Source organism: Lactuca saligna, chromosome 5 (genome assembly GCF_052625555.1).
Source record: "Lactuca saligna cultivar CGN05327 chromosome 5, ASM5262555v1, whole genome shotgun sequence".
NCBI lineage: Eukaryota > Viridiplantae > Streptophyta > Magnoliopsida > Asterales > Asteraceae > Lactuca > Lactuca saligna.
The window spans coordinates 53,869,635-53,886,822 of NC_136421.1; positions in this window are offsets into that span (position 1 = coordinate 53,869,635).

Genomic DNA, 17,188 nt, shown 5'->3' on the forward strand with positions numbered 1-17,188 from the left:
AAAGTATTTTCCAAAAGAAACATTTAAAAACTTGTTTGTTTATCCAAAATAGTTTTGAAAACAAATAATTTATTTATAAGGCATAGTGACAATTCACATGTGATTTGAACTACGGGTAGTGAATCACATGTGATTAATTTCTGTAACATGAATAATTGTTTTGTATAAATTTCCATAACATGTATAATCAACTTGTACCCCCCCCCCCTAAAACATATAAAACATTTGAAAGGTTCATTAAAGGGGTATGAACTCACCTGAATTCGCGTAAATCGGGTGAATCGGCTAAATCGGGTAAAAGTGTCGGTTGAGCGTTTTGTACCAAATAATGACTTGTGCACCTTTTAGGACCCTAATGTCATATGAAATATGTATTTTACAAGAAATTAATCATTTTATGCTTTCCATTTAAGTATTTAGGCATTCTAGCATCAATTCGGGGTTTTAGGGCCTAGAAGGGGTTCCCGGGAGTGGTACAAGGCCATGAGGGGTTTACGGGGGAGTCCATGAGTTCACTCCCTTGGAGTTTACAGCCCAAAGGCCACTCCTTGAGAGTTTACAGTGGTAAGCCCCTAGGCTTGGCCGTAAACTCATGTGGTCCTCTAAAATTGCAAGTTAAGGCCTTTAATCACTTCCCTAATTTCCTAGCAAGTGTCTTGAACTAATTTGGAGGGTTTAAACCATCATTTTGGGGCATTTTGGGGATTTTACGGTCTAGGATTGTGCTTGGGCCGTAAACTCCATTTTGTTCTTCAAAATGGCATGTTAAATGGTCCAAAACACTCTCCTACACCTTAGATGAATTTATAAAGGCCTTAGGTGGGGTTTTAGGGACTTTTTGGCAACATTTTTGGGTGTTTACAGCCCAAGACTATACTTGGCCGTAAACTCCTCTTTTATCCCTAAATTGTGTTGTTTAATGGCCTTAAACATTTCCAAGTTTCATAGCTAATTTACTCCATGCCCTAGATGAGTTTATGGGACATTTATCAAGGGTTTTTGGGTGTTTACGGCCTAAGCATAAGCTTGGGCTGTAAAATCCTTTTTGGGCTTCAATTTCTTATGATTTCATGTCTAAACTCTCCTAGGTATATCCCTTAATTAGTACACAAGCTTAAAGGAAGGGAAAATGGGGCTTTTGGCAAGGTTTTAGGTGTTTACGGCCTAAGGGGATTCCTAGGCCGTAAACTCCATTTAATCCCCTAAATCTTATGATTTTTGGCCTGAAAATGTTATGCACTATGATTTGGACAAGATAGGGAAGAAACCCTTACCTTTGGAAGCCGGAATTCGCGGTTTTAGAGTCGGGTTCGGGTCTAGAGAGAGAAAGTAGTGAGAGAGAGTGAAGGAGTGGTAAAAGGCTTAAAAGTAGTGTTTATTTGCTTATATATGTCTCGGGTATTGCACCTGGTACACGGCTACCCGATGCTAAAGTTTAACGGGGTTAAAACTTTTTACCCGGGTGAAGTGGTTGAAAAGTAATATAACTCTATTTAGTTAAACGAGGTTAACATTTACAAGTTATAATTACTTATGATAATATCGGGACATATAAATAACTAGATATTTGTTTATTGACGACTCCAAACATTACAGAAAATAACATATAGTGACGCATTCCGTTAGTGAAGATGGGATTTGTAACGGCAATATATTTGGGGTTGTCACATCATCCCACCGTTAGGGGAATTTCGTCCCGAAATTTAGAATTGATACAGATAAGAATTACAGTGCTACTAAGCGAAGAGATGGGGATATTTGAGTTTCATTTGGTCTTCGCGCTCCCAAGTGAATTCCGGTCCTCGTTTGGCGTTCCACCGAACTTTCACAATTGGGATACAACTTTGTTTCATTCGTTTTACTTCCCGATCCATTATCTCCGTAGGCTCTTCCACGAATTTGAGGCTCTCATTGACTTCAATCTCGTCAAGGGGAATTACGAGAGTCTCGTCTAACAGGCATTTCTTCAAGTTTGAGACGTGGAAGGTAGGGTGTATGTTGCTTAGCTCGTGAGGTAGGTTGAGTTTATAAGCTACGGGGACGATTCTGGCGAGAATCTCAAAAGGCCCTATGTACCTCAGGTTCAGCTTTCCACGCTTTCCAAAGCGTATCGTGCCTTTCCAGGGTGAGACCTTCAACAGGACTCGATCTCCCACCTGGAATTCCAAGGGTTTTCTTCGTTTGTCGGCGTAGCTTTTCTGTCGATCCCTAGCGACTTTTAGTCGTTCACGTATCTGTACAATTTTCTCGGTCGTCTCTCGAATGATCTCCGGACCAGTGAGGGCGCTGTCAGGAACTATTCCTTTAGCTAGCTGAGTGTCACCCACCTCAGCCCAGCACAAAGGGGATCTGCACTTCCGGCCGTAGAGGGCTTCGAATGGAGCTGCCTTGATGCTCGTATGATAACTATTATTGTAGGAAAACTCCACAAGAGGTAAGTGTGTGTCCCATGATTTGCCGAAGTCAATCACACAAGCTCGCAGCATATCTTCTAAGGTTTGGATCGTCCTCTCACTTCGTCCGTCGGTCTGCGGATGGTAGGCTGTACCTATGTCCAGCCTCGTCCCTAGTGCCTTTTGCAATGATTGCCAAAACCTCGAGGTGAATCTACTATCTCGGTTTGAGATAATAGATATAGGGATGCCATGCAGTCGTACTATTTCTTTTATGTATGTTCTAGTGAGCTTCTCCATCTTGTCCGTCTCCTTGATGGGTAGGAAGTGTGCGGACTTGGTCAACCTATCAACGATGACCCAAACGGTATCTAATCCACTCGCAGTCTTGGGCAGTTTGGTTATAAAGTCCATTGTGATCCGCTCCCACTTCCATTCTGGTATCTCGGGTTGTTGGAGGAGTCCTGATGGCTTTTGATATTCGACCTTGACCTTCATGCAAGTAAGGCACTTACTCACAAAGGTAGCGATCTCCGCTTTCATGTTCGGCCACCAGTATAGCTTTTTGAGATCCAAATACATCTTATCTGAACCCGGGTGGAGGGAGTATCGAGTGTTGTGTGCTTCCCTCGTAACCAAGTCTCTAAAACCTCCATGACGTGGAGTCCAGATTCGGTCCATGAAGTAGTAGGCTCCGTCACCCTTAACCTCCAGATTTTTATCCATTCCGCGTAGGGATTCTCCCGTCACGTTCTCAGGCTTTAAGGCTTCCAGATGAGCCTCTTTGATCTGTGTGGATAGATGCGAATGAATAGTCATCGTCAACAACTTGGTCTTTCGACCAGTATACTCCTTCCTACTCAGTGTGTCTGCTACTACGTTGGCTTTTCCCGGGTGATATCTAATTTCATAGTTGTAATCGTTAAGTAGCTCGACCCATCGACACTGCCTCATGTTGAGTTCTTTTTGGTTCAGTATGTGTTGGAGGCTTTTATGGTCAGTGTACACCACGCTCTTCGTCCCATACAAGTAGTGTCTCCAGATTTTTAGTGCGAAGACTACCTCTCCTAACTCGAGGTCGTGAGTAGTGTAGTTTACTTCATGGGTCTTTAGCTGCCTCGAGGCATAGGCGATAACCTTAACTCATTGCATTAAGACACAACCGAGCCCCTGATTGGATGCATCACAGTATACAACAAAATCTTCTATCCCTTAGGGAAGGGATAATACTGGTGCGGTGCATAGGGCTCGCTTCAAGGTCTGAAATGCCTTCTCCTGTTTCTCTTCCCAGTCGAAGGATACACCCTTCTACGTTAGCATAGTGAGAGGCTTCGCAATCCGAGAAAAGTTTTGGATGAATCTGCGGTAGTAGCCAGCGAGGTGAGGAATTTCCGTAGGCGTCTTCGGTGCTGACCAGTTCTCAATAGCTTTAATTTTGGAGGGATCCACGTGGATTCCCTCTTCACTAACTACGTGACCTAGGAATTCGACTCTTCGGATCCAAAACTCGCACTTAGAGAACTTCGCATATAACCTTTCGGATCGCAACGTTTCCAGGACTCGTCGTAATTGATCCTTGTGTTCTTCCTTGCTCCGAGAGTAGACGAGGATATCGTCAATGAAGACGATGACGAACTGATCCAGGTATGGATGACACACCCTATTCATCAAGTCCATGAATACTGTGGGGGCGTTAGTAAGTCCAAAGGGCATCACTACGAACTCAAAATGCCCGTAGCGGGTTCGGAAGGCTATCTTCGGAACATCTTCCTCAAGCACCCGTAACTGATGATACCCAGATCTCATATCAATCTTGGAGAAGTAACTTGCTCCTTGTAGTTGGTCGAATAGATCGTCGATACGAGGGAGAGGGTAGCGATTTTTGACCGTGAGTTTATTGAGTTCTCTATAATCGATGCACATCCGAAACGATCCATCCTTCTTCTTTACGAACAAGACCGGAGCTCCCCAAGGTGAGAAGCTCGGTCTTATAAAACCCTTGTTGAGCAGTTCGTTAAGTTGACCGGATAATTCTTGCATTTCGGTGGGCGCTAGACGGTAGGGCGACTTAGCTATGGGGGTAGCTCCTGGGACTAGGTCGATTCTGAACTCAACCTGACGTTTGGGAGGTAGGCCGGGAAGATCCTCCGGGAAGACATCAGGGAAATCGCATACTACGGGAATGTCTTTTAGATCTTTCGATTTCTGGTTAGTGTCGACGACGTGGGCAAGAAAGGCGCGATATTCCTTGCGCAAGTATTTCTGAGCCTGAATACTGGAGATAATACGAAGACTCGTACTCGGCTTATCTCCATATATCAATAGGGTTTCGTGATTCGGAAGGTTCAGGTGAATGGCTTTGTCGGAGCATAGGATATCGGCGCGATGAAGACTCAACCAATCCATACCAACAATGACATCGAAATTTTTGATTGAGACCGGTATAAGATCGATTGAAAATGAGTGATCGTCTAACATGAGAGTGCAACCTATGTAGATTTCATTAGAGCCTTCTGTTTTCCCATTACCCATTTCTATGACGAATGTTTCTTTTAGTGGTTGAGGGGTTTGTTTGAGTAAGTGTTTAAAGTTATGATTTACGAAGCTTCTTTCTGCACCACTATCAAATAAGACACAGGCATAGGAGTTGTTGAGAAGAAACGTACCCGTGACTACCGTGGGATCCGCTACCGCTTCATTGTGACCGATAGCGAGTAACCTTCCAGTTCCCCCAGCATTTGTAGCCTTTGGACAGTTCTTCTTGAAATGACCAGCTTCGCCGCAGCCATAACACGTCGGGGTCACTCCCGAACCCGGAACGTGGGAAATAGGTTTGGGAGGGGCTTTGCAGAATCGAACAGTATGGCCCTTTCGGCCGCAGTTGGAACACTGCAATTCACGGCAGGGGCCATTGTGGTGGAAAGGGCACTTGGGACACTTGGGCAGATTCCCGCTATAAGCTTTTGGCGGGGTTGGTGCGGCTGGAGTGGTTGGGATGGTGGCAGCATGGACCGCCACGATTTGCTGGTCCTTTGAGGAGGTTTGAGTTTTCTTGCCCTTCTTCTTATCCCATTGCTTCCTCTTCCTATCAGATGAAGCGGGTGGTGCAGTGGTTGTTGTGGTTGCTGTTGCTGGAGTGGAGGAGATTTCGTGGTTGATCAGACTCTGGGCCAATTCCTTGGCGCTGTCAAAAGTGGTAGGGCGTGAGGCTAGAACATTTCCCCGATACGGGGGCACTAAACCCCAGATGTACCGTTCAATCTTCTTGCTTTCGGACGGGATCATGTTGGGACACATAGCCGCCAAGTCGCAAAACCTGGCCGTGTAAGCTGTTATGTCAGTTCCTTTCATCTTGAGGTTCCAGAGTTCTTCCTCAAGTTTCTGAACTTTGCCCCTAGGGCAGTACTCCCCTCTCATGAGGTCTTTTAGAGTGTCCCAGCCCATGGCATTGGCTGTGACCAAGGAGAGTGAATTGACATGGCCGTTCCACCATGTCAAGGCCCTGTTAGTGAGGGTAGCAGTAGCGAATTTGATTTTGCTCTCCTCGGGGCAAGAGCACATTTCAAATACAACTTCGGTTCTTTCGAACCATTGGGATAATGCCAGAATTCCTCCAGTACCGTCGAAGAAGGTAGGTTTACAGTTCATGAAATCCTTATAAGTGCATCCCTGCACCCTTTGATGGACTTCACCGAACCTGGAGTTACCACCGCTCGCGTCCCCAGAGTTCATTTGGGCCATGGCTGCTGTCACAGCCGCGGTCACCGCTGTTTGGAAAAACACCGGGTCGATTTGCAGAGGAGGAGGTGGTGGAGGAGGGGTTTGAGTTGCTGGTCTTCCTCTGCTTGGACGCTTTCGTGGAGGCATCCTTTACTGGAAGATCATAGAAATGATAGCAATAGTAAGAGCCTATTGCGAATATGAATAAAGTGTCTCATGGATTGAATCACATAATTCAAGATCATAATGAGAGTCATAGCAATAGAGTAGTTAACTGCCAATATACTGGTATTAATGATGTAATACAGGTTCATGAAAATTGACCTAACAGTAGGTCTTACATCAAACCATAGAGAAAATTTTGGCAGGTTAAAGGTTTAACTAGAGTACTTTTAAGTTAGGAATGTTTACAGACGGGAGATCTACGGAACATAGAGAGAAAAAGGCTAGTCATTTTAAAAAAAAAAGGGTGAGATAACTAGACGTCTTCTACTGGCGATGGTTACTTGTTGGGCGAATCCTCAGATCCGCTAGTTGATGCATAACTTCTTGAAGGTGTCGATCATGAATCCTTTGGCGTGATCGGAGTTCCCTAACTTCGGCTCGGGATGCAACCAGATGATGTTGCAGAGCCTCGTTGGTCCTCCTTGTCCTGTCCATGGCTTCTTCGAGTTGACGGATGTGAACCGTGTTGAGATTCGAGTTGGCATCCACTTCTACAACTCGACCTATAGCAGCTTGACCTTGCTCGACATTCTTGGCAATCCTTCGGATCATGATGGGCAGAACCCGATCTGCTGATCCTCCTTCGCTTATGTTGTAGAAGCTTCGGTCTCCATTTTAAGGCATGGGCTGACCCTGCTCCTCACTCCATCTGTGCAAGGATATGGCCCACATAGGAGTGGGACCCTGAAATGTCGGACGGGGGTTGGGGTTCGGAGCTCCGGGAGGTAGGTTATTAACTTCTGGCTCGGAGCTGGAGTTATCTGAAAAGCCTTCTGCTCGGTGGTCATCCAGAGGGATTGGGTGATCGTCGTCCGACTCTTCACTGAGCCATCCTCCATTGCCCTGGTTTGGGTAGTACGGGTCGCCTGGAGGGTGGAAGCCAGCCATGATATCTATGCGAGAAAAGGGAAAAGAAGATTAATAGGCGCACTAACCTAAATTACTTATAAGATGATCGTCACGAGTTAGACCAATACTTGCATAATGCATACTAATTACATGTGACCGGGGCAGGATAGTCCGTCGAATAAGTGACCCTAACCCTAAATCCACAACCAAACAAGGAACAGGAAGTAAAGCAAAGATCACAGATTCTAAGTCTATAACGCCCTAGTCACATATAACCGGAAATTATCCATTTAACAACTATTGCTCCATCAGTAACGACCCTTTTTAGTTCTCACACATGTATGTTTTAGAGGTACATAATACTCCTATAGTATTCTTATGCTAACGTTATTGTGGTAGTGTTGGTAAGTTTTAGACTTATTGTAACACCACAACCAAGCTTAGGCACATGCTAGTCACTCCCAGGAAAACGTAGTTGATCAGGCTACATCCCCCTAAATGTGACTATATGTCTCTAAGCCCAATTGTGCTATCCAACAATCGTAATACTTTTGTTTTGTTCTAGGGTGATACTAACTTCTGTGTTTTATAGTGATGTGTGTGTGTGTATATATATATATACTTAGTTAAATCCTTTAGATACTTAGCAGTATATATTCTTGGTCAGAGTGTTTTAGTCCCGAAGTGTTTATAGTTTGTATATCTTTTATAGGTTGATATACTTGATTCACTATAAACAATGCTCTGATACCAATCTGTCACACCCCAAAACCAATAACGGCGGAATACGTTTCGGGGGGGGGGGGGGGGGGGACGTAGTGTACAGTATCATCACAATTGCATAATAGTAAAAGCAAGAAACATACAACCATTTCATTTACATAGTGAGTGTATTTACAAGTGTGTTTTGTAATGTTCAACAAACACCAAAAGTAAACCAAAAATAAGAGATGGGTCTTGCATGCTGCATTCGTACCAATCTATCTTTGACCTGAGGATACAAGTTATTTTGAAAAGAATATCAGCATAAAGCTGGTGAGTTCATAAGAGTTTAGTGTGAGTTCTTGTATAAAAAGCATTTGAACCGATAGTATGAAAAGTTGAAATTCACAGTCATAAGTAGTAGTAAAACTTAGAAAATCCTATATTTTCCAGAAATGTATAGTAAGTGAAAACCTTTAAGAAATATGTCATTTTCATCTTTGAAACCATTTATCGTGGAAGTATAATAGTGACTCACCAATAAGTAATGCAATATGGTAAGTTATACTTGAAGTAATTAATAGTGGTGCAACTTCCTTTAGTATTAGATACTTGTTTACTTCGGGATATTAACTTTACCTTTTTGTTTAGTATTTTAGTGTGGTTATAGTGTATTTCTTGTATGTTACCAATAGTGTGAGTAATAGCGGACCCCATGACCTTCCCGGTCATGCACAGTGTAGTGGAGTAGACGCATCCCTGGACCTGTGCGGCTCGTACTGAAGTTAACAGTCGGGATGTAATAGCGTCTGCCCTGTATAGATCTATACATATAGCGTCGTCTTCCTATCGGAAAACTTCGGGCGTAATGCGTAGCGAATAGAGTATCTCATAGTAGGTTAATGTGTTATCTCATGATTAGTACTTTCTCTTGTATTATAGTGTAGTAGTCTTTTGTATAACTCGTATTGTATTCTCTTATTAGTGTATAGTTTCATAATAAAGAGTATTATAGTGCTGTAGAGTAGTAGTTAAAACGAGTAATAGAGGCCTTAACTATACCTATTATAGTTAACTTAGTGTGTATGATTCTGGTCAGGTTAGTGATTTAGGCATCTAATGAAATAAGAAATACTCATAATCCATACTAATATACAAGATATATAACTAAGAAATCAACGACAGTCGGATGGATAACCACTACCCTAAGCCCACAATCAAACAAGAACAGGAAATAAGGCGAGCTATCGGTCCTAAGTCCTTCAAGTCTTACTTATATAAATATATCAGTGTGGTTACATTTTATATGAAGATTTGTTACATAAAAGTATTTTCCAAAAGAAACATTTAAAAACTTGTTTGTTTATCCAAAATAGTTTTGAAAACAAATAATTTATTTATAAGGCATAGTGACAATTCACATGTGATTTGAACTACGGGTAGTGAATCACATGTGATTAATTTCTGTAACATGAATAATTGTTTTGTATAAATTTCCATAACATGTATAATCAACTTGTACCCCCCCCCCCTAAAACATATAAAACATTTGAAAGGTTCATTAAAGGGGTATGAACTCACCTGAATTCGCGTAAATCGGGTGAATCGGGTAAATCGGGTAAAAGTGTCGGTTGAGCGTTTTGTACCAAATAATGACTTGTGCACCTTTTAGGACCCTAATGTCATATGAAATATGTATTTTACAAGAAATTAATCATTTTATTCTTTCCATTTAAGTATTTAGGCATTCTAGCATCAATTCGGGGTTTTAGGGCCTAGAAGGGGTTCCCGGGAGTGGTACAAGGCCATGAGGGGTTTACGGGGGAGTCCATGAGTTCACTCCCTTGGAGTTTACAGCCCAAAGGCCACTCCTTGGGAGTTTACGGCGGTAAGCCCCTAGGCTTGGCCGTAAACTCATGTGGTCCTCTAAAATTGCAAGTTAAGGCCTTTAATCACTTCCCTAATTTCCTAGCAAGTGTCTTGAACTAATTTGGAGGGTTTAAACCATCATTTTGGGCATTTTGGGGAGTTTACGGTCTAGGATTGTGCTTGGGCCGTAAACTCCATTTTGTTCTTCAAAATGGCATGTTAAATGGTCCAAAACACACTCCTACACCTTAGATGAATTTATGAAGGCCTTAGGTGGGGTTTTAGGGAATTTTTGGCAACATTTTTGGGTGTTTACAGCCCAAGACTATACTTGGCCGTAAACTCCTCTTTTGTCCCTAAATTGTGTTGTTTAATGGCCTTCAACATTTCCAAGGTTCATAGCTAATTTACTCCATGCCCTAGATGAGTTTATGGGACATTTATCAAGGGTTTTTGGGTGTTTACGGCCTAAACATAAGCTTGGGCCTTAAACTCCTTTTTGGGCTTCAATTTCTTATGATTTCATGTCTAAACTCTCCTAGGTATATCCCTTAATTAGTACACAAGCTTAAAGGAAGGAAAAATGGGGCTTTTGGCAAGGTTTTAGGTGTTTACGGCCTAAGGGGATTCCTAGGCCGTAAACTCCATTTAATCCCCTAAATCTTATGATTTTTGGCCTCAAAATGTTATGAACTATGATTTGGACAAGATAGAGAAGAAACCCCTACGTTTGGAAGCCGAAATTCGCGGTTTTGGAGTCGGGTTCGGGTCTAGAGAGAGAAAGTAGTGAGAGAGAGTGAAGGAGTGGTAAAAGGCTTAAAAGTAGTGTTCATTTGCTTATATATGTCTCGGGTATTGCACACGGTACACGGCTACCCGATGCTAAAGTTTAACGGGGTTAAAACTTTTTACCCGGGTGAAGTGGTTGAAAAGTAATATAACTCTATTTAGTTAAACGGGGTTAACATTTACAAGTTATAATTACTTATGATAATATCGGGACATATAAATAACTAGATATTTGTTTATTGACGACTCCAAACATTACAGAAAATAACATATAGTGACGCATTCCGTTAGTGAAGATGGGATTTATAATGGCAATATATTTGGGGTTGTCACATCCCCGGCCTGAGTCTCCAACTCAATCTCCCTCTTCTTGGGATTTGCCTGTATCTTGGAAAATTTCCAGTATGTTGAGTTCGCCACGAACTCACGAATGTCTTTCCACAATATGCTCAGATATCGGCTCATACGTGCCTGCTCGGTAGACACGTGCTCAGGGAAAAACAACGCCCTTTCATGAAACATCCGTGTTATCACAGTCATGGACTTCGTCCCCTACTTGAGGGATAGGAACTCCTGCGCCAACCGTTCCCTCTCCACTGGGGGACCGTACTCATCATGGAACATGGTGGTGAACCTCTCCCAGGTCACCGTTGTAATCTCTACAGAAGTGAAATCAAACGTCACAAATTTCCACCAGTTCTTCTCTCCCAAGTGAAGCTGGTTCAAAGCGAACCGTACCCTCAGATGCTCTGGACAAGAACAGGTGTAGAAGCATCCCTCAATGTCATAGATCCACCTCATCATCGGATCCTGAGTCCCATCAAACTCGGGTGGTTTCGTATTGCTGAACTCTATGTACAGCAATGAGTCACCCTCCTGTGGCCTCGCGGCAGCGACAGCCGTAGTGGCTACAGTAGCAGTCGCCTCAGTAACAGTAGCATATCTCTCATCAAACGTCTCAATCAGCATGGTCTTGATAGACCCGAACATCTCAGGAATGACCTCCTAGATCGCTGCGGCCACATCAACATGAATCATCTGATGAATCTCCTCGTCGCTAACGCCGCTGCCCCCTGGTGTGTGGCATGTCCCGACCATGATGTCTCTGAAACACAACATAAAAGAAATCAGAGACTCGTTCGAGCATACTCGCACTCGATACTCAACCCTACTTGTTCCTTAGTACCCTAAGGATTCTTACTTGGAATGCTCACTGATTCGGTGTTTCCAGTAGTACGGACCCTGTACTACCTTCCACACCATATCAGTATTCACCCCAAGTCCTCCTCCAAGGATCCCAGATCACAAGTACACTATATCTTATTGAACACAAGCTACCCTCTAGTAGACCACTCATAAGCTCCTCGCTGCTACCAACTTACTCTCGAAGCAACTCATAGTAGCAGTAATATCCTAGGCTAAGGCATCACAATCAGGCCACTCTAGTCCTAGATATGAATACCTAGCCGAGTCTATCATATCAAATAATATCTCATAACACATAATGTAAGGGTATTTTGGGCCTTGAGTTGAACCAAGCTAAGATAGGGGTAAGCCAGTCTTTTACCCCAAGCTTAGACTTATGATTTTTATGTTGGAACCTAATTATTAATTGGCTGATGTTTTGATATTGACAGTTCGGGAATCTGTCATCCAGTAGTTGGGTTTGTGTCTATGGGACTTCAGTAGTGGGAGGTGAGTCTTCTCACCATACCTATGGGTCTAAGGTACCAAGGCCGTCCCATTATGTGATTATGATATATGTGTTAGTCATTTTGTGATTTGATATGCTATTTGATTATGTGTTATTACATGGAAGACCCCGGGGGGAGCCCGTGATATTGGATGTAAAACCATGTGGGGTAGCCCATGGCATTCCTAGGTAAAGAACATGTGGGCTAGCCCATGACACAATAGTGTAAGACCCTGTGGGGGAGCCCACGGCATCCTTACAGGTTTATTTGTGTTATGTGTAGATATTTCTGTGATATATGATATGTTTATGTGATATGTGTTATGCTAGTTGTCTTTGTGATACTTGTATGGAAGACCTCGGGGGGAGCCCATGGCAATTAGATATAAGACCATGTGGGGTAGCCCATGGCACAGTGGTGTAAGACCCTGGGGGAGCCCATGGCATCCTTACAGGTTTCGGTATACATGGCTTATGTGTTATATGTAGCTTCTATAGCTAGTGGGAATTGTGATACGGGTAGCTTTTATAGCTAACATGATATGTGGATTGTATGTATGGTATGCTCTTGGAAACTCACTAAGCTTCGTACTTACAGGTTTTGTTTATGGTTTCAAGTATCATCGTTTTGGAAAGGAAGAGCTCGGATTAATCGCAACGCACACACCTACGATTTCCGCAATGAATGATATTGGGATAAACTCTGATAGATGATTTAATTGACTATGATTTGAAATGTTTGAATTAAATGATATTAATGTTTTAGTTATATTAAAAACAAAATTTTTACCCTTGAATTTTGGGTTGTTACAAGTTGATATCAGAGCCTTGGTTTGAGGGATTCGGGCACAGTCTAGGGTGTGTCTAGACTCAGACTGGGGACTTTGTATGAATTTTTTCCAAAAGAAAATCATTTTTACAAAAATGAATTTGAAAAAGAAGCTTAAAAGGAAAAGAACTTTGAAAAGAACAACGTGTGTGATGCATGCACTCAGCCAAGCTCAAGTAAGTTTCCCTAGAATACCCACATATGTTGTCTGTTATGACTTGGTTTATGAATCTGTGACTCGCATGCTAGTTAGGGCTAGGGGATATGCATGTATATGTTGTATGAGCTCGTAGACTTGCATGCTAGTGTTGAGTAGTCAACAATAGGTTGGCCTGATATGTGATGCTTGTTGCCTTGGAATATTGGATGCCATATTGGAATGAGAATGATAATTGGTATTTGTAACTGCTATGTGTATGCTTTTAAAATTGTATACGATTAGGATCTTATAGCCTTAGAATAATATATTTGGCCTTATTTCCTATTCCTTGTTTGGTTGTGGTCCTAGGGTAGAGTCTATTATTCGATAGTCTATTGGATCCTGTTTTGTGTATAATTTGCATGCATAAGGCAGCCGGCAGTAAGGATTGATGGATGTGGATAGCACGAGCTACGATATGTGGACTGAATTTTTTATGGTAATTCTTTGGGTCGAAGTGCAACTGCACGAATGTTGTTTGCTTTGTGCTTTGTGGAACTCTTGAGTGATGGGAGTTAGTTACTAAGTGGATGTGACGATATCCAGGAGGTAGATGGCTGACATCATGGGGAGTTCTTCAGCAGCTGATGGCAGGGCGAGGTTGGGAACCTAGGAAAGCCTAGGATATGCTCCAGTGAGTTAGTGGGGAGATTTAGTGAGGTTGGGAACCTAGGGGAGCCTAGGAGTTGCTTCGGTGAGTATCGTGTTGATGTTTAGCGGATAATTGGTGCATCAATGGGGTAGGTGACTTAGAGGATTCGAGAGGATTGCTTAGGAAAGTATGGATAGGTGTGGAAGGTAGTATGGGCCCGTACTACTGAAAGAACAGGATCCATACTCGAATCAGTGAGATACTTGGAGAATCTAAGAAGCCCGGGAAGGAGAATCCTTGATTATGATTGGAATGTGGGAATAACTAATATGCAGAATGCGGATGAGCGCGTAAGGAAAAGCACCAAGGTTTGGTCGCGACTCCGGTAGTGAGTCAGATAGTGGAAGGATAGCCAGGATTTTGAGTTTGCCTTGGATCCCTTGTATCAGGAAGCAAGGATTAATTATGTGATCTATTGCACTTTCAGGATTTGGAGACTAGGTCTTGGGGATGGTTAGTAGCCTGGTATAGAGCAGATGTTGCTCCAACTATTGCAGTTCATCCGTTGACGATTGAGCTGGTGATTGTGTCAGGGTGCGAGACCCTGATTGATATGATTTCTAGAGCTCGAGAGCAGGGATTGATGTGGAGCACATTGGGAAGAGGAGAATCATATCAGGAACATACATTGGACGGTCCCAGAAAGGGACCCAAGGGTTCGAGTCAGTTGTGAGAGGCCAGCAGGGCCGAGTTTAGTGTGGTACTTGCAGGAAGTTGCACAAGGGAGTTTTCACATCGAGGGTTTTACTAAGTGTATCTTTGGATGTGTTTCCCTGTTTGTGTTTGGACTATACATTCAAACATTGGTCATATTCCATTTGCATACTGTGAGTTACGGGGTGGTTAGTGAAAAGTGGTTTCCCTCTTTGCTGGTTTGGAGCATTCACTATTATCTGGGTTTAAGGTCGATATCGGTTCAGGGAAATGATGCAAAAGGCCTACGGACAGGATTGGTGACTCGGCCATTATGCTCGAGTTGGATTTTAGAAGCGCCAGGGGAAGTAGTTTACTATTGAGGCCTTGTCCTGGACATCGGTTATTTGAACCTCGAGATATATGTGGGGCATCATTTCAAGGCGTCTAAGATTATTAGTCTCGCTGGAATTCGGGAAGTGTTTGTCTCGTCTTTAGGAATGTGTGGTCCTTGGGGATTTGGGCCCGTAATAGAGCACTCGCACGGATGAGAAACAAGTTGTCAGCAGTTGGTTATTAAAGAGTAAGGAGGATCGGGAATTCTTCAAATCTCATGTATTGCAAAGACTTAGTCAAATCTAAGTGGGGGAGAACCGCGTAGGTATTCAGGATAGGGACATGTATGAGAACGTGATGGGCTTCTCGTCCTCATCAAGGTAAAATGGCAGCCCAAGTGGCTATTTGGTTGATGGTTGTGTGAGTTAGAGTCCGGTAAGACTCCCCGTCATGTGAATCGCATCTTCTTGGGGGCTTGATAACAGAATTTGGGGAGACGGGTTGGGGCTCCAGTCACAAATTGAGTTCAGTTCAGGTGTTCGGTCGAGTGTGTGATTGACTATGCATGTGTTCGAATCGATAGATTAGGGGTAAGGTATTGGGATACGGTTGTGTTAGGATGGAAGTGTTGTAAGACTACGGGGGAGCTGTAGCATTCACTAATGATCAGTTTGTATGGAAGTGTTACGGGGAGCCATAGCATTAACTAATGGTCAGTTGGTATGGAAGTGTTGTAAGACTACAGGGGAGTCGTAGCATTCACTAATGGTTAGTTAGGGTGAAAGTGTTGTAAGACCACAGGGGTAGCCTTAGCATTCACTAGCGGTCAGATAGTGATAAAGTATCGTGAGACTGCGGGTGTAGCCATAGCATTCACTAGGTTGGTAGATGGAATGAGCATGTTGTTGGAACACGGAAGGAACAATGGTACCCACCAATTCGGGTGTAGAAGTGATGATATGGAAATCCATTAATTGGGTTTCAAAATTACCCAGATGGATCAGATTTGGTTGAGACAGTGATAAGCCTGTAGGATCACCCCTACAGTTATGAGATCAGGAGAGTAATGGACTGCATAAGGTCATTTAGTACATTAGGCTACCATTGTTCGGGTAGCAATAACTTCTAGCCTTGGAATCGGTAACGCCAGGATTCGACGCATGGACCCGATCGATTAGATCAGGAGGTTGTTAGAGCCACAGTGGCATGATAACTAGTGGCAACTAGTTCCAGAGAAGGATTTCGTTCAAAAGACGTGTGAGTCAACTAAGTATGGAGCCCTTGGCTCCACAGCCGGGACGGAACCCGATATTTAAGATGATTGGTGAACAAATTGAGACCCGGGAGATCTCGTTAGATTTTGGAAAGCAGCCAAGTGGCAACATACTGCTTTAGGCAATTTAGTGTTCAATCAATTTCTACGTTTTGGGCAGTATTAGTATTTGTGTTTTGGGTTGCAAGTATGGACGAAATAACGGATTGCTTGGGTTATGCTAAGTCAATCGCAGTGAGATTATCTAAGCCTTAGCCGAGTGTAAGTGATCTGTAGAGGTAATTGGGCTTGTGACTGAGATTTATAATGGGAACCTTGAGTTATTGGAAGTTGAGTAGCTAGTAGAAGAATAAAGTGGACTGGGTCCAACGATAATGATTCAGTATGAGTGGTCTGCTAGGGATTCAGACCATCTTGAGACAACATATTTCAGACGTAGTAGATGTGATCTTGTTGTGAGAAATTCGTTCGCCTGCAAATCTTAAGGCTCCGTTAAGATTGGCCACGACTACCCTGGGAAAGCTAGGGTGTGCCCATGATGGTAACCATGTTACTAGAATGGTTGAGCCGGTAAGGAATGATTTCAAGGAAGAAATCTAATTTAAGTGGGGGAGAGTTGTAACACCCCTTTTATTTAATAAATAAAATAATTAATGAGTGTGTAATAGCCCTAAAATCAATAATTATATAGCAAGGTTACAATTTTAGAAGTCGGGGGTTACAAGTGTCAGTTTCAGATTAGTTTTGTAAATAATTATGAGGGCAGGGGCTATATGGTAACTTTTAGGACTCCGTTCAAGAGATTTTTGGAGGCTAAGGGACAAATTTGTGAATTATTGGGACTTCATTGAAAACAATTTGTAAAGGAGGGGCATAATGGTAAATATTGGAGCTAATTTGAAAAGATCCCAAGGGGAGGGGGGGACCGAACTTGTAAAAATGGGCAAAGTTTTGAGTGGAGCTCCTTTAGCCGCCACCTCCTTATCGTTGAAGCTAGAGTCAACCGCAACCAAATCGCCGACGAAG